The following is a 19,849-nucleotide window of genomic DNA, read 5'->3' on the forward strand; positions in this document are numbered from 1 at the left end:
ATCAGAGAACCAGAGAGCACAGCTGCTCTGTGTCAGATCCTGCATAGATTATGAGCTGTATGCTATTCACAGGGGGTGCTCCTGCAACAACCCCACCTGTTCATTCCATTCTTCCCCCAGCCTTCCTGGGCTACCATAGCATTGTCCCCCCACTTGTGTGATGAAGTAATAAAGAATGCAGGAATAAGACACGGTGACTTGTTAGTGAGAAATGAGTGGAAGGCAGCCTCCAGTTGCTATGATAGTCCAGATAGGGTGTTAAGGAGTGTGGAGGAGAGGAGCCCAGCATCCCTCTGCTAGTCCAGAGGCAATTCAATCTTTTCTTTACACATGAAGGGTGGGGGCTGATGGAGCTCAGCCCCCTGTTGCTATGATGAGGACGGTTACCAGCCATACTGCACCATCTACCAGGAAAAATTAGGAGCAGGCGCCCTTGATCGACCTCACGGATGCTAGTCGGCATGGTTACCAGTCCTTTTGCACTGCCCCATGTGCCAATAGGCTGATGATGACAATGGATATCAGTCATATTGTACCGTCAGCCACCCATGGCGGGGGGGGGGGAGCAAGGATATTGGTGTTGAGTGCTGCAGCATTGCATCTATCTGCAGCATTCAGTAAAGATACGGTGACATGTAAAAGAGTCAACAGAGGATTGTTTTCCCTTTCACTTCTGGGGGGGGGGGGGAGGCGTAAATTGCCGAGCTATGCCCTGACCCACCGCGGACACTGTGTTTGACCCTAGAAGCATTTGGAGCTCAGCCAAGAATGCAAATGCTTTTCGGAGACAGCAGGAACTGTGGGATACCTTGCGTCCTCAGTCCCCCCTCCCTCCATGAGCGTCCATTTGATTCTTTGGCTTTCCGTTACGCTTGTCACGCAGCAGCGTGCTGATTCTCTGCTATGCCGTCTGTCTGGAGATTTTTTAAAAATACTTTGGACCAGGCGTAACATTACAGTAATTCCCCTAATTAGATGCAGGAGTCTCCGAGCGAGATCACCCTGAGGACGGTCACTGAAGGAGATAGAGAGCGCATGCTGCGTGAAAGCCAGCACAAACCAGGGGCCTATGCAGCCATGCTCGGGGAGGCAATGCTCCCTGAGTACCTCATGAAAGCCTGGCACGGAAAAGTGTGCTACCACGGAGCACCCAATAAGGCAGCTCTCCCCAGGAACCTCCTGCGGAGGCTTTTCGATTACCTCCAGGAGAGCTTTGTGGAGATCTCCCAGGAGGATTTCTGTTCTATCCCCATATATAGAGAGACCTCCTTTTCACATACTTCAGATTCCTGTTATATTAAGAATAAAAGTTTACATGTTTAAAGCACTTACCGACTGCTCCTTCCCCTGATTCAGGATCCGGGTTAATGGCCGGGGAGGGTTGGTAGGGGATCTCCGTGACGGTGATGAAGAGATCCTGGCTGTCGGGGAAACCAGCGTTGTAAGCGCTGTCGCCTGCCTCGTCCGCCACAAACCCTTCCTCCTCTTCCCCGTCCGCGAACATCGCCGAGGAACTGGCCATCGACACTATCCCATCGTCAGAGTCCATGGTCCAGAGTGGTGGCAGGCTCCGTAGCGTCCGTTTGCCGCTTTGATTTTTTGGTAGCCTTGTCTGGGGTCCTTGATTTTCACGCGGCGCTGCGTTGCATCCCAGCTGTATCCTCTGTCTCTCATGGCTTTGGAGAACTTCTCGTAGGTCTTTGCATTCCGTTTTTTGGAGCGCAGCTCCGAAAGCACAGACTCCTCACCCCACACACCGATCAGATCCAAGAGTTCCCGATCAGTCTATGCTGGGTCCCTCTTTCTATTCAGAGATTACATGAACTCCTCTGCTGGAGAGCTCTGCATTGCTGCCGGTGCTGCTGAGCTCGCCCCGATGTCCAACCACGAAATGAGATTCTAACTGTCCAGACAGGAAAAGGAATTCAAATTTTCCCGGGACTTTTCCTGTGTGGCTGGTCAGAGCATCCAAGCTCGGACTGCTGTACAGAGCGTCAACAGAGTGGTGCAGTGTGGGATAGCTCCCGGAGCTACTAAGTTCGATTTGCATCCACACCTAGCCTAATTCGACATAGCCATGTCGAATTTAGCGCTACTCCCCTCGTCGGGATGGAGTACCGAATTCGAACTAAAGAGCCCTCTAGGTTGAATTAAATGGCTTCCTGGTGTGGACGGGTGCGCGGTTAATTCGAATTAACGCTGCTAAATTCGAATTAAAGTCCTAGTGTAGACCAGGCCTTAAAAATGTAACAATTTCTATAACATTTTCTATACAATCCATAACCTATTCACTTCTGAAAAAGCTAAATTAATACAGTTACAAAGTGTAAAGACTGATAGATTGAGGAAAAAATTGAGAAGGTATAGGAAGATGCTCCAAAAAAGATGCTCCAAAAAAGATTGAGAGTTACAGAAGGTAGACACAGAAAGGGTATTATAGATGACAGGCAGCAGAAGTGAAAGCTGTTGTGCCAGCAATGATGAGACTGTTTGAAATGGATCCTAGTGAGACAAGGTGGGTGAGGTACTATCTTTTATTAGACCAACTTCTGTTGGTGAAAGAGACAAGCTTTTGAGCCATATCAAAATGAGATTGATGTGGTTGCATTTCTGTGTGAGAGAGAGAAGGTGGGTAGTAGTACTCCACATATTCAGGTGTCAACATCTGGGACTTGGAGAGGTCAAGCAGAAAAGTGTTACATTAATTATTATAAGAATAAATTGAAGGCATGGCTACAGTTTCCATAAATGTAAAGCTGAAGCAGTGACATACAGCAGCAATGCTACAGCAACTAAATTGCTGTACTAGTTTTAAGTTAAGGAGCTGAAGCTACAAACTAATAGAAGAGAACAGTTAGCAGTGTTTGTTTTTTTTTAAAACTGGTTCATATTGTAAGTTTTTTGTGGCATGGACAGTGTGTTTGTCCAGTGCCTAGGACAATGGGACACCATCCTCAGAGCGCCTAGACAGCATTGTAATACAAATTAAATAATAATAAAGCTTTCCTATTTAATTGGCTTCTGACCACTCTTCTGAATACAATCACAAACCACATATCAAGTATGGAATTCAAAAGAATACTAAATCATTCTTGTATGTTTGTGGGAAAGTTGCCCATTACAGGCTGTGCTAAATAGTAAGACAGCAGTATCAACAGACACCTCCCTTGGTCTCTTGCAAAAATCTGAGAAGAGGTCACTTTTTATTTCACAATGTTTATTTTACACATACGCAATATGTATGGATTATTTCCTTTTTCCTTATATGGTAGTGAAAAGTAAAAGTAAACAAGATTCAGAGGGAAGAATCAAGAAGACAGAACTATAATGACTTATGGTAAACTAAAATGTAGAAAATAGAATAAATACTGCTATTGGAAAGCATTTTCATTTTGTCAACCACATAAATGGAAACTTCACTAGAAAAAGCATTTGGAAGAACACGTGAATGGGAATTAATACCATAGCAAGCCTAATCAAGAGAAAGGGGGAAAACATTTGGTTTGGGTTTTTTAAGTTTGCCACAAATATTTAAAAAGCTAAACAAGTGAATTGTTCTTAACATTTGGCTGACAGACTGGTGCAAGTAGTGTAGAAATTTCTGCCTTCTGAAATATCATAGATTTATTTAATGAAAAGTTATTGCCTTGAACATAATAGTAAAAATGTCATATCAAATACATAGCAGCAGCCTTCAAAAAAGATGACAATTTCAAAACAAAGGAGTCGTCGTCTCTCCCTTTATAAATAAAAGACGGTTACTCACCGTTGTAACTGTTGTTCTTCGAGATGTGTTGCTCATATCCATTCCATGTAGGTGTGCGTGCGCCGCGTGCACGTTCGTCGGAAGACTTTTACCCTAGCAACTCAGTGGGTCGTCTGGGCGCCCCCTGGTGTGGCGCCACCATGGCCGCGGATATATACCCCAGCCAACCCACCCACTCCTCAGTTTCTTCTTGCCGGCTACTCCAACAGTGGGGAAGGAGGGTGGGTGTGGAATGGATATGAGCAACACATCTCGAAGAACAACAGTTACAATGGTGAGTAACCGTCTTTTCTTCTTCAAGTGATTGCTCATATCCATTCCATGTAGGTGATTCCCAAGCCTTACCTAGACGGTGGGGTCAGAGTGAGACGTGGCGGAATGCAAAACTGCCGAGCCGAAGGCCGCATCGTCTCTAGACTGCTGCACCAGAGCATAGTGTGAAGCAAACGTGTGGACCGATGACCAGGTCGCTGCACGGCATATCTCCTGGACCGGTACGTGTGCCAGGAAGGCGGCTGAAGAAGCCTGAGCCCTGGTAGAATGGGCAGTGAGGTGGCCCGCTGGAACATGGGCCAAGTCATAGCACGTGCGGATGCATGCTGTCAGCCACGAGGAGATCCTTTGAGTGGAGATGGGAAGGCCCTTCATGCGGTCCGCTATGGCCACAAAGAGCTGGGGGGACTTATGAAAGGGCCTTGTGCAGTCAATATAAAATGCAAGCGCCCTGCGGACATCCAGGGAGTATAATCGCTGCTCCCGTGGAGATGAATGCAGTTTGGGGCAGAAAACCGGGAGGAAGATGTCCTGACTGGTGTGGAAGGCCGAGACCACCTTAGGGAGAAAAGTGGGATGTGGCCGCAATTGAACTTTGTCCTTGTGAAAGACAGTGTAAGGAGGGTCTACAGTGAGAGCTCGGATCTCAGAGATCCTCCGAGCCGAAGTAATGGCCACCAGAAAAACTGTCTTCCATGACAGGTATAGGAGAGAACAGGTCGCCATCGGCTCAAAGGGCGGTCCCATGAGCCTGTTGAGTACGAGGTTCAGGTCCCAAGTAGGGGCGGGGTGGCGGATCTGAGGGTAGAGACGTTCCAGCCCTTTACGGAACCTAGCGACCACCGGGTGAGAGAACACAGAGTGTCCACCCTCGCCAGGATGAAAAGCGGATATGGCTGCTAAGTGGACCTTCAGGGAGGATAAGGCCAGGCCCTGCTATTTAAGGTGCCATAGGTAGTCCAGGATGACTGGCACGGGGGCCGCCGTGGGCGCAAGGGCCCGTGGCACACAGCAGAGCGAGAAACGCTTCCACTTGGCCAAGTATGCGGACCGAGTGGAAGGTTTCCTGCTGCTGAGCAGGATGTGTTGCACAGGGGTGGAGCAGCGTAGCTCTGAGGCGTCTAGCCACACAGCAGCCACGCCGTGAGGTGGAGAGCCGGGAGGTCCGGATGGCGGAGACTGCCGTGCTCCTGGGTTATAAGGTCCGGGCAGAGGGGGAGGGTGATCGGCGGGGACACAGAGAGGCTGAGCAGCGTGGTGTACCAGGGCTGCCTGGGCCATGCCGGGGCAATCAGGATCAGACGAGCCCTGTCCTGACGGAGCTTCAGCAGAACCTTGTGGACTAGTGGGAACGGGGGAAACGCATAGCACAGTTGGTGCGTCCATTGAATGAGAAAGGCGTCCGAGATCGATCCCGGAGAATGGCCCCGGAATGAGCAGAATGTTTGGCACTTCCTGTTCACACGCGTCGCGAAGAGATCCACCTGGGGAAAGCCCCACTTGCGGAAAATGGTGTGGATAATGTCTGGTCTTATGGACCACTCGTGGCACAGGAAGGATCTGCTCAACTGATCCGCAAGAGTGTTCCGAACTCCCGGGAGAAAGGATGCCACCAGGTCGATCGTATGCGCTATGCAGAAGTCCCATAACTCGATGGCTTCTCAACAAAGGGGGGAAGAGCGGGCCCCGCCCTGTTTGTTGATGTAGTACATGGCCGTTGTATTGTCCGTGAAAACGGAGACACAACGGCCAGACAGAAGCCTGCGGAACGCCTGGCACGCTAGGCGGACCGCTCGGAGCTCCCATACGTTTATGTGGAGGGAGAGCTCCTCTGATGACCACAGGCCGTGGGTGCGTAGGTGGCCTAGGTGGGCTCCCCAGCCAAGGGAAGACGCGTCTGTCGTCAGAGACAGAATACAGAGTTAATAAAATATATCTATACTTAGGTCAAGTCTACACTGCAAAATTAAGTCAACTTAAGTTACATCGATGTACAACTACCACAGTAATTAAATCGATTTTTCATGTTCACATTACGCTCCTGGTCAGTGAGCATCCTCACCAGGAGTGCTTCCACCGATTAAATGGACATTGTGGGGCACTGACAGTATGACAGCCCCGAGTGGCAGGGCTCTGAGCTGTTGCCTGCCAGGGGCTGACTGCCGGAAGAATCAATAAAGAGTCATACATTCTATGGTGGAAAGGGCGGGACAAGAAGACTATTTGGTTGTTCCATTTCAGAATTCAAACTCTGCTTATTTTTTCATTCATATACCCTTCTAGTGGCCGCTTATACCTCCAGTGTCCCCTCCCCATCATCAATTTGTAATTACCACTTCATATAGAAATAATCAATCTGGAAAAAAGTGGAAAGCTCCTCAAATGGGGATTTTTATACACCCTAAAACTGGTTTGATAGGCCCATGAATGGAGAAGCACTCAATAAGACCAGAGATGGAAGAAAACTGCTTCTATCAAAATACCCCCATTCCCATGTCCTCAGCCTTTCATCATGGAGTGTCAGAGGGTAGTGAATTTAAATGCAGATCAGTACCTAGATTCTTCTGGTTTTGGTGCTCCATAAGTACCTAACTAGATACAATAACTCCAGAAAGTTCTTACTGGCTCAGGGCAAATTACAACAGAAATACTAAAATTTCATCTTTAAAATATTTTAGAAACTGTTGTATTCACAGGAGAAATTCAGTGAATTTTTAAGTTTTATACAATTTTAAAAAGAGCCTATAGGCCCTCAGTATCAGTCTGCTTTCACTTCTCCAGTTTTTATAACTGTTCTTTGCTGCAATCTGACACTTCAGAAATTTTTATCAGGAAATGCTTTCTGTTACCAAAATGTCTTACTTAACTGTTTATTATCTCAGATATTCCATGCAGATCCCAAACCTACTAAGCTAAAGATTGTCATTTTCAACTAATTACTCATATTATTAATTCATTTTGACTTCTGGAGGAATTTCTCTTCCCTTTAAAAAAACTGATTACACCTCTTGAACAACATGGTCGAACAGCAGGATCTTTCTGCTATTGGCATGTAGTGCGCTTTCCTTTATTTTTAAATAATTAAAGTTTTGAGCACAAAGTAGCTGATCTATTCAATAATTTGTCCATATTCTTTATTTCAGCTATCACTCCCTGGGTCTAGAGAATGTTGTCATCTAGAAACAGATATGGATTTCTTTATTAACAGTTTATTTGCTCCAATAGCAGCCACCTTGGCCTTATGTTTAGTATCGTACAATAAAAGGGTAGCTACACAATAGGGAAAAATATTTTTTTTAAATAAACTGCAAGTATTCTAAATTTACAAGTATGTAAATCTGAAATGATTGTAGTTATTATATTAAATGAAAAATATGATTACTAAAGAAACAAGAAGTTATCTTGCCTACTTTCTTGCAGGAGATGACAAAAGAACTTTATCTCCAGACAAGTTTCTTATAAGGTATGTTATAATATCAGTCTTTCTGAACAGCACTTAAAATATGTTCCATTTTATATAACTACTGTAAGTAAACTCGAATACAGAAATTATTTACAGTAAAGCATAATCCCTTCCCCGTCTCCACAACTTCTTCCTTTCAAAACTGAAACTCATCTTCACAGCTCTATCTCATCTGCCATCTCCTGCCACTTCCCAGATCAAATCCTGTGTTCCGCTAATTCCGCTTCTCTTCAGAACCCCACCCCACCCCAAGCAATTATATGCTGCCTGACATGTTGCCTTTAGGATTGGAATCTACTCTCTCACCCTGCACAATTGCCATCTTTCTCCATGTCCCTTCTCAAAACCCAATTCTATTATTGAACCTTTAAATTATGGTACTTCCCAAATGTCCCAAATTAGATTGGTACTTCATTATGCTAAACACTATACAAAGAGAGTCTTTGCTCTGAAAGGATTGCCATCTAAAAGACAAAACCAAAAAGGATTGGAGATAAAGATACAATGCAAACCAATTAATACTGTGATGACAGGCACAGTTTTGTTAGTTACACGTTTTGTTGGGATTCTTGTTTGTTCACTTATTTTAACTGGGAGAGAGGTAAAATGTGAAAGGGAATGTCAGGAATGCAAAGTTGGTAATAATATGGTAATTAAGGAAGAAAGGAGAGAGAGGGCCTGTTGCAGCTCATCAACTGCCACAGGTGTTTGTAGTTATCACATCAGAAGTAGATCTTAAGGAGGACTGAATTGTCTGTACTTTTACAAGATTTGCCTACACATGAGAGGTAGTATGAGAAAAAGTTCACTCACTCTCTAATCATACAACCATCTGGAAACCTGATAATCTAACACTCTGGGATCCTATAAAAAAGTATACAAGATGTGCAATACCATGTGAAAACAAAAACAGTCTCAACTTAGTTTAATATAAAACCTCTCTCCCCTGCCTTAAATTAAGTTATATACAAAAGGCCCACGATTCTTCAATAAGCTCCATGTGTCAAAAAAACAATTAAAAAATGGCAAGTGATGGTCATAGTACTACAAGAGTGCTGAAGCTGTTGATGCCAGGCCAATCTTTTTCATGAAGGGAATTACCTCAGAAAAGGACCTTTCAGTTCATGACAATGTCAAAGAGTGCATATTGTTGAGGTTCACCTGGTGAACTGGGATCTCCCTAAATCCACAGCACATCCTGAAATAGGAGCTCAGTAGGTTATGCCTATCAGAGGTGGCATCCAAATCCATGCTACAGAGACCCATCAGGGAGGAAAAGTCGAAGGTATTTAGATCGTAAATTCTTCCTGTCTCTCTCTTCCTTCAGGCTCAAGTGAAGCAGTGACAGGAGGTGGTGCCTGGATGTACAGGCATAATATTATGCCAGTGGCCCAGAGGCAAGTGGCCAGTTCCTCGTAGAAGTTTGTTGCCAGACCTCAGCAATGAGTCAACTCGAAGTTACCATGAAAAGACAGACACACTCTGGAGGCAGCAGATGCCCTCCTATGATCATTGGCCAGGGATAAGGCATGTTAACAGATCTACTTACACCTCAGGCAAAACAATGTGGGGATTTTGTAAAGGGGTATGACAAAGACTAGCGGTGGAGTAGGGTCCTCATTCCAGGATTAATGGTAACCAGGTCTGAGATGAGAAAGCAGAGGGTCTATGACATGGAGCCGCAAGGCCTTCACAGGTGAACAAGCCCACCAGAGGGGTAAAACATCTGGTAGTTAAAATAACATGAGGAAAAGGCTGGCAATTGCCCATATGAAATTGCATATTCAATACCTGAGTCATATAAGAGAGGAAGAGGTGGTACACGTCTCCAGCTGGAGCATTAATAGGATTCTGGCTGCTATTAGGAAAGAAACTATTAGTCTGGGAATCTTTCTCAAGTGTGAGGGAGGCAACCAAGCAAACTGTTGGCACCTCGTTGTGACAGGTGCCAAGTTCAGACATTTATTCAATAGGGTGTCAGTTTCCCTGATAAACCAGAATTGGAAGTGGATTAGGAGAAGGCATCTCCTAAAAAAGGTAGAGAATGGGGTTGAGACTCCTAATGACTGGTACAAAGAGATAACGCCTTCTGCCCCACCCTTATAATCCTAAAACAGGAGAGGGCAGTAGGGGGGGTCTCAGTAACACTGCTAGAACCAGGTGTGACAGATATACAATTTCCTGCAATATCCATGCGAGATCTTATTATATTACTGTGGCTGCATGGTACCTAAACCACCGAGGGGAGAAGGAGGCAGATATGATAGATGTGAAACATGAGCGTTAAAGCAACTATACTGAAAAAAAGTACCAGACTAGTATAAACTCTTGGGACAATAAGTGTTAAGTGGATTTCCTGGAGAATTCCTAGAGAGAGGTTAATGTAAGTTCCCCAACTCCATAATGCAAAAAACAGCCTTTGAAGAAACATCCTGAAGATGTCCTTTGTCTGCTGATTACCTGTTACAGAAGGCCAAAATCAAAAGCCCGAGCTGTGTAAAGAAACAGTTGATCCGCTAAGCCTGCATTCTGGTTCTGGATCAAAGATGGAAGAACTTGTAACCACAAGGGAAACCCAGTTGTGGATTTTAAAGGACTAAAACCTACCAGAGCTCTAAGCTGTAGTTAGGTGGGATGACCTCTGGTAATCTTTTTAGCATGCATGTAGGTTCTTTTATTATTTTAATTTGTCTTCCCTGTATTGCTTTTACCTTAATAAATGTACTTGCTTAGCAGAAGCTGTGTGGGAACTTATAACTGCAGGCAATACACTGGTCATAGTTCTTAGAGAGAAAGCAAAGCACAAGCACTAGTCTTTTTAGTCAGTCTGGCTTGCTGAGGATCTCAGCATAAGGCAGAGAGATATGCATCCCTAAATATCCATAGAGAGGAAGGAGCAGACTGCCCAAGAGAGGCGACAGCTGGGAGCCGGAAGCCTAAAGCAAGTTTCCTTGGTGGACAAAGAAGAAGGAATACAGGAACAGTTTCAGAGAAACCATGACACCAGGTTAAGGGAGCTGATAGCAGCCCTCCACCAGGTGACATGTATTACAATAGGAAATATGAACTGTACTGGAAGAGTTATTGCCCAGTAGTTGCCAGATGTTTTACGTATTAAAACTGCAGCCTAGTTAAACCACTTTCCTCTGTCTTGTTTTCCCTGTAATGTATGGGTCAAGAGCCCTACTGACTTCAATGGGAGTCTGTTCACAGGTCTGCCTGCATGGAGCTCATTGAAGGAACAGAGCCTTAGATTGAAAGTTCCTTGAGGCAGGAACTCAGGGGGAGGGAGGGGGATTTGTACATAGTTTGAATACTGATAGCTCTATACACACATTAAAATTATGAAATAAGCTCCACCTTGTTACTATGAAATTCTGTTCTACCATGCTAGTCTCCTGGATGTGCCACAGGTACCACTTACCAGCACAGCCTTCTTTTGATAAATACTATAGCTTAATTTATAACAACCATAAATCTGCTGATTAGCAATTATTTTCTTAATTAGTACATTTGCAGACAGACTTCCCTACAGGAAGCAACAATAAAATGGCAACAAGGAGACAGATTCCAAACATTCTGAGTGACAAGAAATTCTAAAACTGTCTTAAAATTGTATGTATACAATCTACTATATATCTATTTTTTTGAAAAAAAAATATTCATTTGGTTAAGTCAGGAGAAAAAATCATTAGTCTTATTTTAATATGATAAAGGAAACACTTTAATTGTGCATTAGGATTAGTACAGTAGGATTTCTTTGAAGCAGATATTATAAACATGTCCAACATATGAGTTATACATATTTTAATTCCACTCTTACACTTGCTACTTCACATAGCTATGTTCTTGGTGTACTTTTACTCTATAATTCATCAAGTTGCAGTAAGATTCCTCTTATATGAAGGACTGCAAAGATGGGGTCTACAGTAACTCCTCACGTACCATCCTCCTGCTTAATGTTGTTTTGAAGTTACGTCGCTGCTCCATTAGGGACATACTCGTTTAAAGTTGTGCAATGCTCACTTGTAACATCGTTTAGCTGACTTTACAAGGGAGCATTGAACAAGTTCCTCTTCCTTGCCTCCTTTCCCTCCCTCCCTCCCTCCCAGCGCTTCTGTTTGGCGGCACTTAGGAGTTACTGGGAGGGAGGGAGCTCACGAGTGAGGAAGCTGCCCCCCCCCGGCAGGCAGGGCCAACCCCGCCGCTTCTCTCCAGTCGGCTTTGAAAGGGAAAGCGCCACTTCTTTCCAGCTGCTGGCTGCGCGGCTGCCCCTGCTCCTCCTGAGTCCTCCGGTCCGTGCTCGCAGGGCCGCATTGCGAAAGGGGTTTCAGAGCTGCAGGCCAGGGCCCTGGGGCCCCCATAGCCCAGGTCCCTGCAGCCCCTAAGGCCCCTGAGTTCCAGGTGGCCCTGCCTGCCAAGGGGGGGGGGGGGCTAGCTCCCAGAATCGCAGCCAAGGGGGTGTGCCGCGCTGTGCAGAGCCACCTGCACACCCCCTGCACCAAACAGGAGCTGCCCCAGGTAAGTGCTCTGCACCTCCTGCCTGCCCCAGTCCTGAGCCTCCTCCCACACCCCCACCCTGAGCACCCTCCCGCACCCTAACTCCCTCTCAGACCCTGCATCCCCACCCTGAGCAACCTCACTCTCTCCCAAACCCTGCACCCCCAACCCTGAGCCCCAGGGGTAAACCAGGGGCACCTCCCCACCACAGTACAGTATATAATGTCTTTTTTCTGCCCCCAAAAAATTTCCTTGGAACCTAACCCCCCGCCTTTACATTAAATCTTATGGGAAAATTTGATTAATTTAACATCGTTTCACTTAAAGTTGCATTTTTCAGGAACATAACTACAACGTCATTGTACCTATCAAGGAAGGGGAAAGAGCATATTTGGATACAGACTGGCAAAACTAATGAGGAGGGAGAAGTTCAATGGGGCAGGAGACAGAACCCCACAGGTAAGTCAAAAATATGGAGACATGGAAAAAGGGGAGCATGGGCCATTACAGGAGGGATAAGGGAGAGACAAGAGAGAACATATGGGGGGAGGGTACATCAGTATCTTAGATGTCTGTATTCTAAGGCGAGAAGTATGGGGAATAAGCAGGAAGAACTAGAAATCCTAGTCAATAAACATAACTATGACAGTTGGCGTCACAGTGAAAAAAAGGAGGAGGTATATATATCTAATATATACCTTATATATACACCTTATATACGCCTTGTATATTAAAAAAGGCATATATATATATATATATATATATCGATATCGCTATAGATATATATATAATCTTATATACGCCTTATATATCAAAAATGTATATACTTGGACTGAGGTTGAGATGGAGAGAGACTGGTTGAAACTCTATAGAGAAGGATAAAAGGGGTAAAAAACAAGGGTGATGTCATGGTAGGGGTCTACTAGAGACCACCTAACCAGGAAGAGGAGGTGGATGAAGCTTTTTATAGACAACTAACAAGCAGCACAGAGATTATCCAACAAGTTCTTGGAATGCACTGGAGATGGTTTTTTACTTCAGAAGGTGGAGAAAGCCACTAGGGGAGAGGCCGTTGTAGATAGGGAGGAACTGATTGAGAATTTGAAAGTGGAAGGCAACTTGGGTGAAAGTGATCATGAAATGATAGAGTTAATGATACTAAGGAATGATAGGAGGGAAAACAGCAAAATAAAGATAACACTGGTCTACAATTTTTGAGAAGTCGTCTGCTTCAGAGATAAAATGTGCTATTTATTATGTATTTTGATGTGCTGAATTAAAATATGACAATTAAAACAACTGATTGGCTACTGTTTCTAAATTATTTAAGTTTTTACATTTTGTCTATGTATATTGTGTAGATAGTAATCATAAATTGTAAACCTAGGTCTTTTCATGTGTTTATGGTTGCCTTACATGATAATATGTCACCTGTCCTGTTTATGTAACACTTTAAAAATCAGCAAAAGGGTTATATAAATAAAATGTATTATGAAACAAAAGGCAAAAAACTATTACGTACATAGTTTAGTCCTATTCAGTGTCTACTCGGCGCTTCTTGGCCTGTCTCTTGTATTCATTAAATGGAGCATCTCTTGTCACTGTCCAGCAATAGTCTGCAAGCATTGATGGGCTCCATTTGCCCTGATAGCGTTTCTCCATTGTTGCAATGTCCTGGTGAAATCGCTCGCCGTGCTCGTCGCTCACTGTTCCGCAGTTCGGTGGAAAAAAATCTAGACGAGAGTGCAAAAAATGTATCTTTAGTGACATGTTGCAACCAAGGCTTTTGTATGCCTTGAGGAGGTTTTCCACCAACAACCTGTAGTTGTCTGCCTTGTTGTTTCCGAGAAAATTTATTGCCACTAACTGGAAGGCTTTCCATGCCGTCTTTTCCTTGCCACGCAGTGCATGGTCAAGAAGAAGTCATCTCGAAGAAGTTCACGAATCTGAGGACCAGCAAAGACACCTTCCTTTATCTTAGCTTCACTTAACCTTGGAAATTTTCCACGGAGGTACTTGGAAGCTGCTTGTGTTTTGTCAATGGCCTTGACAAAGTTCTTCATCAGACCCAGCTTGATGTGTAAGGGTGGTAACAAAATCTTCCTTGATTCAACAAGTGGTGGATGCTGAACACTTTTCCTCCCAGGCTCCAATGACTGTCGGAGTGGCCAATCTTTCTTGATGTAGTGGGAATCTCTTGCACGACTATCCCATTCGCAGAGAAAACAGCAGTACTTTGTGTATCCAGTCTGCAGACCAAGCAAGAGAGCAACAATCTTCAAATCGCCACAAAGCTGCCACTGATGTTGGTCATAGTTTATGCACCTCAAAAGTTGTTTCATGTTGTCATAGGTTTCCTTCATATGGACTGCATGACCAACTGGAATTGCTGGCAAAACATTGCCATTATGCAGTAAAACAGCTTTAAGACTCGTCTTCGATGAATCAATGAACAGTCTCCACACATCTGGATCGTGAACGATGTTGAGGGCTGCCATCACACCATCGATGTTTTTGCAGGCTACAAGATCACCTTCCATGAAGAAGAATGAGACAAGATCCTTTTGACAGTCACGGAACATGGAAACCCTAACATCACCTGCCAGGAGATTCCACTGCTGTAGTCTGGAGCCCAACAGCTCTGCCTTACTCTTGGGTAGTTCCAAATCCCTGACAAGGTCATTCATTTCACCTTGTGTTATGAGGTGTGGTTCAGAGGAGGAGGATGGGAGAAAATGTGGGTCCTGTGACATTGATGGTTCAGAACCAGAAGTTTCATCCTCTTCCTCTTCCTCGTCTGACTCAAGTGAGAATGATTCTGGTGCATCAGGAACCGGCAGTCCTTCTCCGTGGGGTACTGGGCATATAGCTGATGGAATGTTTGGATAATGCACAGTCCACTTTTTCTTCTTTGACATACCTTTCCCAACTGGAGGCACCATGCAGAAGTAACAATTGCTGGTATGATCTGTTGGCTCTCTCCAAATTATTGGCACTGCAAAAGGCATAAATTTCCTTTTCCTGTTCAACCACTGGCGAAGATTTGTTGCACAAGTGTTGCAGCATATGTGTAGGGGCCACCTCTTGTCCTGATCTCCAATTTTGCAGCCAAAATAAAGGTGATAGGCTTTCTTAACCATAGTGGTTATACTGCACTTTTGTGATGCAAAAGTCACTTCACCACAAACATAGCAGAAGTTATCTGCACTGTTCACACAAGTCCGAGGCATCTCTGCTCACTTTGGCTAAACAGAAATGTGTCCCTTTGCAAAATCAAACACTGACAAATAAGAGAGCACGACACTGTATGATTTCTAGGGCTGATATAGGGCAATTTGTTCAGCAGAGTGATGTAAGCTTCGTTATGATTGCATCATCCATGACTTCTAGGAATAACATGATGCAATTCATATCATCTATGACGCAATACCAGCTTCAGATTGCATCATTCATTGTTTTGCCTAAAAAGCAAGTACTGTCCAAACCCAGTCATAGATTTATTCATAGATCCAGTCAAAGATGTATTTTAGTCATTTCTGGTTTAAATTGAGATCCCTTCCCTTTATAAAAGACGGTTACTCACCATTGTAACTGTTGTTCTTCGAGATGTGTTGCTCCTATCCATTCCAGTTAGGTGTGCGCGCCGCGCGTGCACGGCTCTTCGGAAGATTTTTACCCTAGCAACTCCGGCGGGTCGGCTGGGCGCCCCCTGGAGTGGCGCCGCTATAGCGCTAGATATATACCCCAGCCGACCCGTCCGCTCCTCAGTTCCTTCTTCCTGCCCGTGATGGCCGTTGGAACAGTGGAGTGCTCCTTTGACCTCCACATCCCTAGCGTATCTCTGGTTCTATTGTATATAGTTAGTTAAAATAGTTAAATAAGTTAGTTAGTGTATTAAGAGGAATTAGGGGGGCTAGCCCCTCTTTTTCCCTAAACGGTGCGGGCTCATGCCCAAGGCACCGGGGTTCAAGCCCTGTTCGGCTTGCCAGCGGCACATGCCGATTGGTGACCCTCACGACTCCTGCCTGCGCTGCCTCGGAGAGTCCCATCGAGCAGATAAGTGCCCGATTTGCAAGTCATTTAAGCCGCGGACTAAAAAAGAGAGAGACTTTAGGCTAAAGCAGCTCTTAATGGAATCGGCACTTAGCCCTACGGTGCCGACCCCAGCGGCTCAACAGTCCTCCTCAGTGCGAAGCGCACCAGTGGTCCCGAGCCGGTCCGGTACCGAGACTCTTTAAAAGCTACCGCCGGCACCGGCGCCCCGGCACCGGTCCCTTTCTCCGGCGAGGAAGCGCAAGGCGGCGCAGACGGCCTCCAAGCCTCCTGCACCGGGACCGTTCACCCAGCCACCGCCGGCACCTCCGGCACCGACTGTGGTGGTGCACAGACCATGCACAGTACCGTTGACTCCGGCGCCACAACAGCCATCGAGTCCGGTACCGCCCTGCTCCCCGGTGCAAACCACGGTCGAGCTGCCTCTCCCGTCGACACCAGAGACATTCTTGACGGTGAGAGAGCTGATAGAGCTCACAGAGGCTCCATGTCTCCAGCCCCCGGCGCCACCGGTGCGGGCTGTGAAGTCAGTGGGCAAACCGGCCATCATGAGGCCTTCTTCCCCTGACTGACGAGACAGAAGGCATCCGAAGAAGTGGGTATTCACCCACGAAAGCTCATGCTGCAAAACATCTGTTAGTCTATAAGGTGCCACAGGATTCTTTGCTGCTAATAAAGGACAGTTACCTGTTCCGTAACTGGCGTTCTTCGAGATGTGTTGCTCATTCCACAGTAGGTGTGGGTGCTCGCCACATGCACCGGTGCCTGAAGTTTTTCCCTTAGCAGTACCCGTACTGGAGGAGCACCGCGGCGACCCCTGGAGTGGGGCCTCTATATCACGCTATAAGGGGAGCCACAGGTTCCCCGCACCCTTGCCAGACAACTCCAACACAGGGAAAGGAGGGCAGGGTGTGGAATAGACATGAGCAACACATCCTGAAGAACACCAGTTACGGAACAGGTAACTGTCCTTTCTTCAAGTGATTGTTCATGTGTATTCCACAGTAGGTGATTCCAAGCAATATCTGCTGGAGGTGGGTAGGAGTTCACGATAGCTCAGGACGAAGTACCGCCCTGCCAAACCCGGCATCATCCTTAGACTGGGAGACGATCACATAATGTAAAGTAAATGGGTGAACTGAGGCCCAAGTGGCCACCCTACAAATGTCTTGGATAGGGACATGGGCTACATAGACCGCTGATGAAGCCTAAGCCCTCGTAGAGTGCGCCCTAACAATCAGTGGCGGGGGCACTCTGCCTGATCATAGCACATGCATATGCACGAAATGATCCAGCGGGAAAACCACAGGGTGGAGATAGGCTGCCCCTTCACCCGCTCGGCCAAGGCAATAAAGAGTTGCAAGGATTTCCGGAATGGCTTGGTCCGATCAAGATAAAAGGCCAGTGCCCTACGCACATCGAGCGTGTGGAGGCAGTGTTCCTCAATAGAGTAATGGGGTTTAGGACAGAGCACGGGAAGAAAGATGCTCTGTTCCATATGGAAGGCAGAGACCACCTTCGGGAGGAACGCTGGGTGTGGGCAGAGCCAGACTTTATCCCTGTGGAAGACCGTGTAGGGGGTTCCTGAGGTTAAGGCCCTAAATTCCGAGACATGTCAGGCTGACGTGATCACTACAAGGAAGGCCACCTTCCATGAGAGGTGAGACCAGGAACACGTGGCCAGAGGTTCAAAGGGGGGGTCCCGTGAGTCGGGACAAGACCAGGTTTAGGTCCCATTGTGGCACGGGGCGGGGGTCTAGCGTATGGGAACAAACGGTCAAAGCTCTTCAGGAAACAGGAGGTCATCAAGTGAGAGAAGACCGAATGTCCTTGCACCGGTGGGTGGAAGGCCGATATGGCCGCCAGATGCACCCTGACAGAGGCAAGTGCTAGTCCTTGGGCCCTAAGGGATAGGAGGTAGTCCAGGATAAGCTGGAGAGGCATGGCGGAGGGAGAGACCTCCCGCTCACTCGCCCACCTGGCAAACCTGGACCACTTCACCACATACATCCAATGCGTGGATGGCGTCCTGCTTTCCAGGAGGACTTGCCTTACCTGCTCCGAACACCTGTTCTCCTCATTTAGCCATGGAGCAGCCACACTGTCAGGTGGAGCGCGGCTAGATTGGGATGGAGGAGGTGGCCCTCGTCCTGGGAGAGGAGGTCCGGGCGGAGCAGCAGTGCCCTCGGGGGGGCCGCCAAGAGGCATAGGAGGGGCCCGTACCAGTGTTGGCGGGCCCACGCCGGGGCTATGAGAATGACTTTCTCCCTGTCCGCCTTCACATTCTGAAGGATCTTGGCCATGAGGGGGAATGGGGGGAAGGCGTAGAGGAGCTGGCCCGACCACCGTAGGAGGAACGCATCTGAGATCATGCCCTTCCCCACCCCTCCGCTGGAGCAGAACCAGGGGCAATGCCGGTTCTGGCGGGTTGCGAACAGGTCGATATGGGGAACTCCCCACTCTTGGAAGAGCCGGTGAGCAACCTCTGAGTGGAGCGACCACCTTTCCACTGCCCCCATGTGCAGTAGCCGGTCCACCTCCTGCCCCAGGAGGCGGACATGCTCCGGGTCCCCTAGGGCCACCATGGAGGGTGGGTGATTTGGTGGGGGCAAGGTGAACTGCAACATGTAGCCCTTGGCAATGGTACTGAGGACCCACTGATCCGATGTTATGCAGGACCACGCCCTGCAGAAGGCAGACAATCGGTTACAGAACACAAACTTTATTAAACAGGGGGGTCTCCTTGGCAACAGGCCTGGTGCCCCCCCACAAATAGTTAAAACCGCCTCTTTCCCTGCCTCTTGCCCTTGGAGGGCCCAGGCTGCAGGGCAGAGCGGGACTGCTGCTGAGATCTGTGGTTTTGGTCTCTGGGTCTTTTATATGGGGGCTCGTATCTGCTCCTTGCAGGTTGAGCCGCCGGAAGCTATTTGGCCTGGTCCTTAGTCTGAGGGATGTAGAGGCCCAAAGTCTGCAAGGTAGTGTGGGAATCTTTCATCCCATGCAGCCTGACATCCATCTGGTCTGCAAAGAGTACCTTCCCATCGAATGGGAGGTCCTGCATCAGGGACTGGGCTCCGTCGACAGTCCCAACAACAGGAGCCACGACGCCCTGCACATGGAAATCGCGGAAGCCATCAAGCGGGCCGCAGTGTCAGCTGCATCCAACGCCTCTTGCAGGGCCGCTTTAGCTGGCTGGAGAGGTCTGGTGGGCACCCAATGGAGGCTTGCCACGAGACCTGAGGCCCGTGCCAGCTGCGTACTCGGGAATGGCAGGCTCATAATGTCCCTCGCAGCCTGCATCACCTCCGGCATTGACGGCATCCGTACCGGTGGGGCTGCACAGACCAACGGTGCTGGGTTGCTCTGCTCCACATGAGTCGGAGGGCTTGAGCCCCGGGGGGACCGAGGGCTGCCCAACGCGGGACCAGCCTCCCCCTTTTCCTTGTCACGGCGCTGCTGCGAAGCAGGGCCCTTCCCTTGCTTTTTGGAGGGAGAGCAGCGACGACTGGTTGAAGGGGCCTCGCTACACACCGACAAAGTGGCGGATGGCGCTGAGTCCGCCCGGCGTGCCGGCGTTGGGGCCAGCGCCAACTCCATCAGGAGAGCTCAAAGTCTAATGTCTTTCTCCTTCTTAGTCCTTGGCTTCAATGACCTGCAGATCTTACAACAGTCACTGATGTGAGTCTCACCCAGGCAGCGGAGACACTCAGCATGCGGGTCACTCCTAAGCATAGAATGGTGACATGAGTCGCATGACTTGAATCCTGGGGCATGAGGCACGCCCTGAGCCCACT

At 47.4% G+C, this 19,849-nt stretch overlaps 1 protein-coding gene and 1 long non-coding RNA gene across 14 annotated transcripts in view; one reads left to right on the plus strand and one right to left on the minus strand.

The window, feature by feature from the left end:
• LOC120401562 overlaps nt 1–10,474 on the plus strand; it is a 55,779-nt gene extending 45,305 nt beyond the window's left edge. For all 6 annotated transcript variants that reach the window (XR_005596544.1, XR_005596539.1, XR_005596543.1 and 3 more), the window contains 2 exons: nt 7,460–7,502; nt 8,830–10,474. This is a non-coding gene — a long non-coding RNA (uncharacterized LOC120401562). The remainder of the gene's footprint in view (nt 1–7,459; nt 7,503–8,829) is intronic.
• Nucleotides 1–19,849, minus strand: part of PRIM2 (DNA primase subunit 2) — a 282,728-nt gene that overhangs the window by 175,857 nt on the left and 87,022 nt on the right. The window lies entirely within an intron of this gene.

Source organism: Mauremys reevesii, linkage group 3, assembly GCF_016161935.1.
Source record: "Mauremys reevesii isolate NIE-2019 linkage group 3, ASM1616193v1, whole genome shotgun sequence".
Classification (NCBI taxonomy): Eukaryota; Metazoa; Chordata; order Testudines; family Geoemydidae; genus Mauremys; species Mauremys reevesii.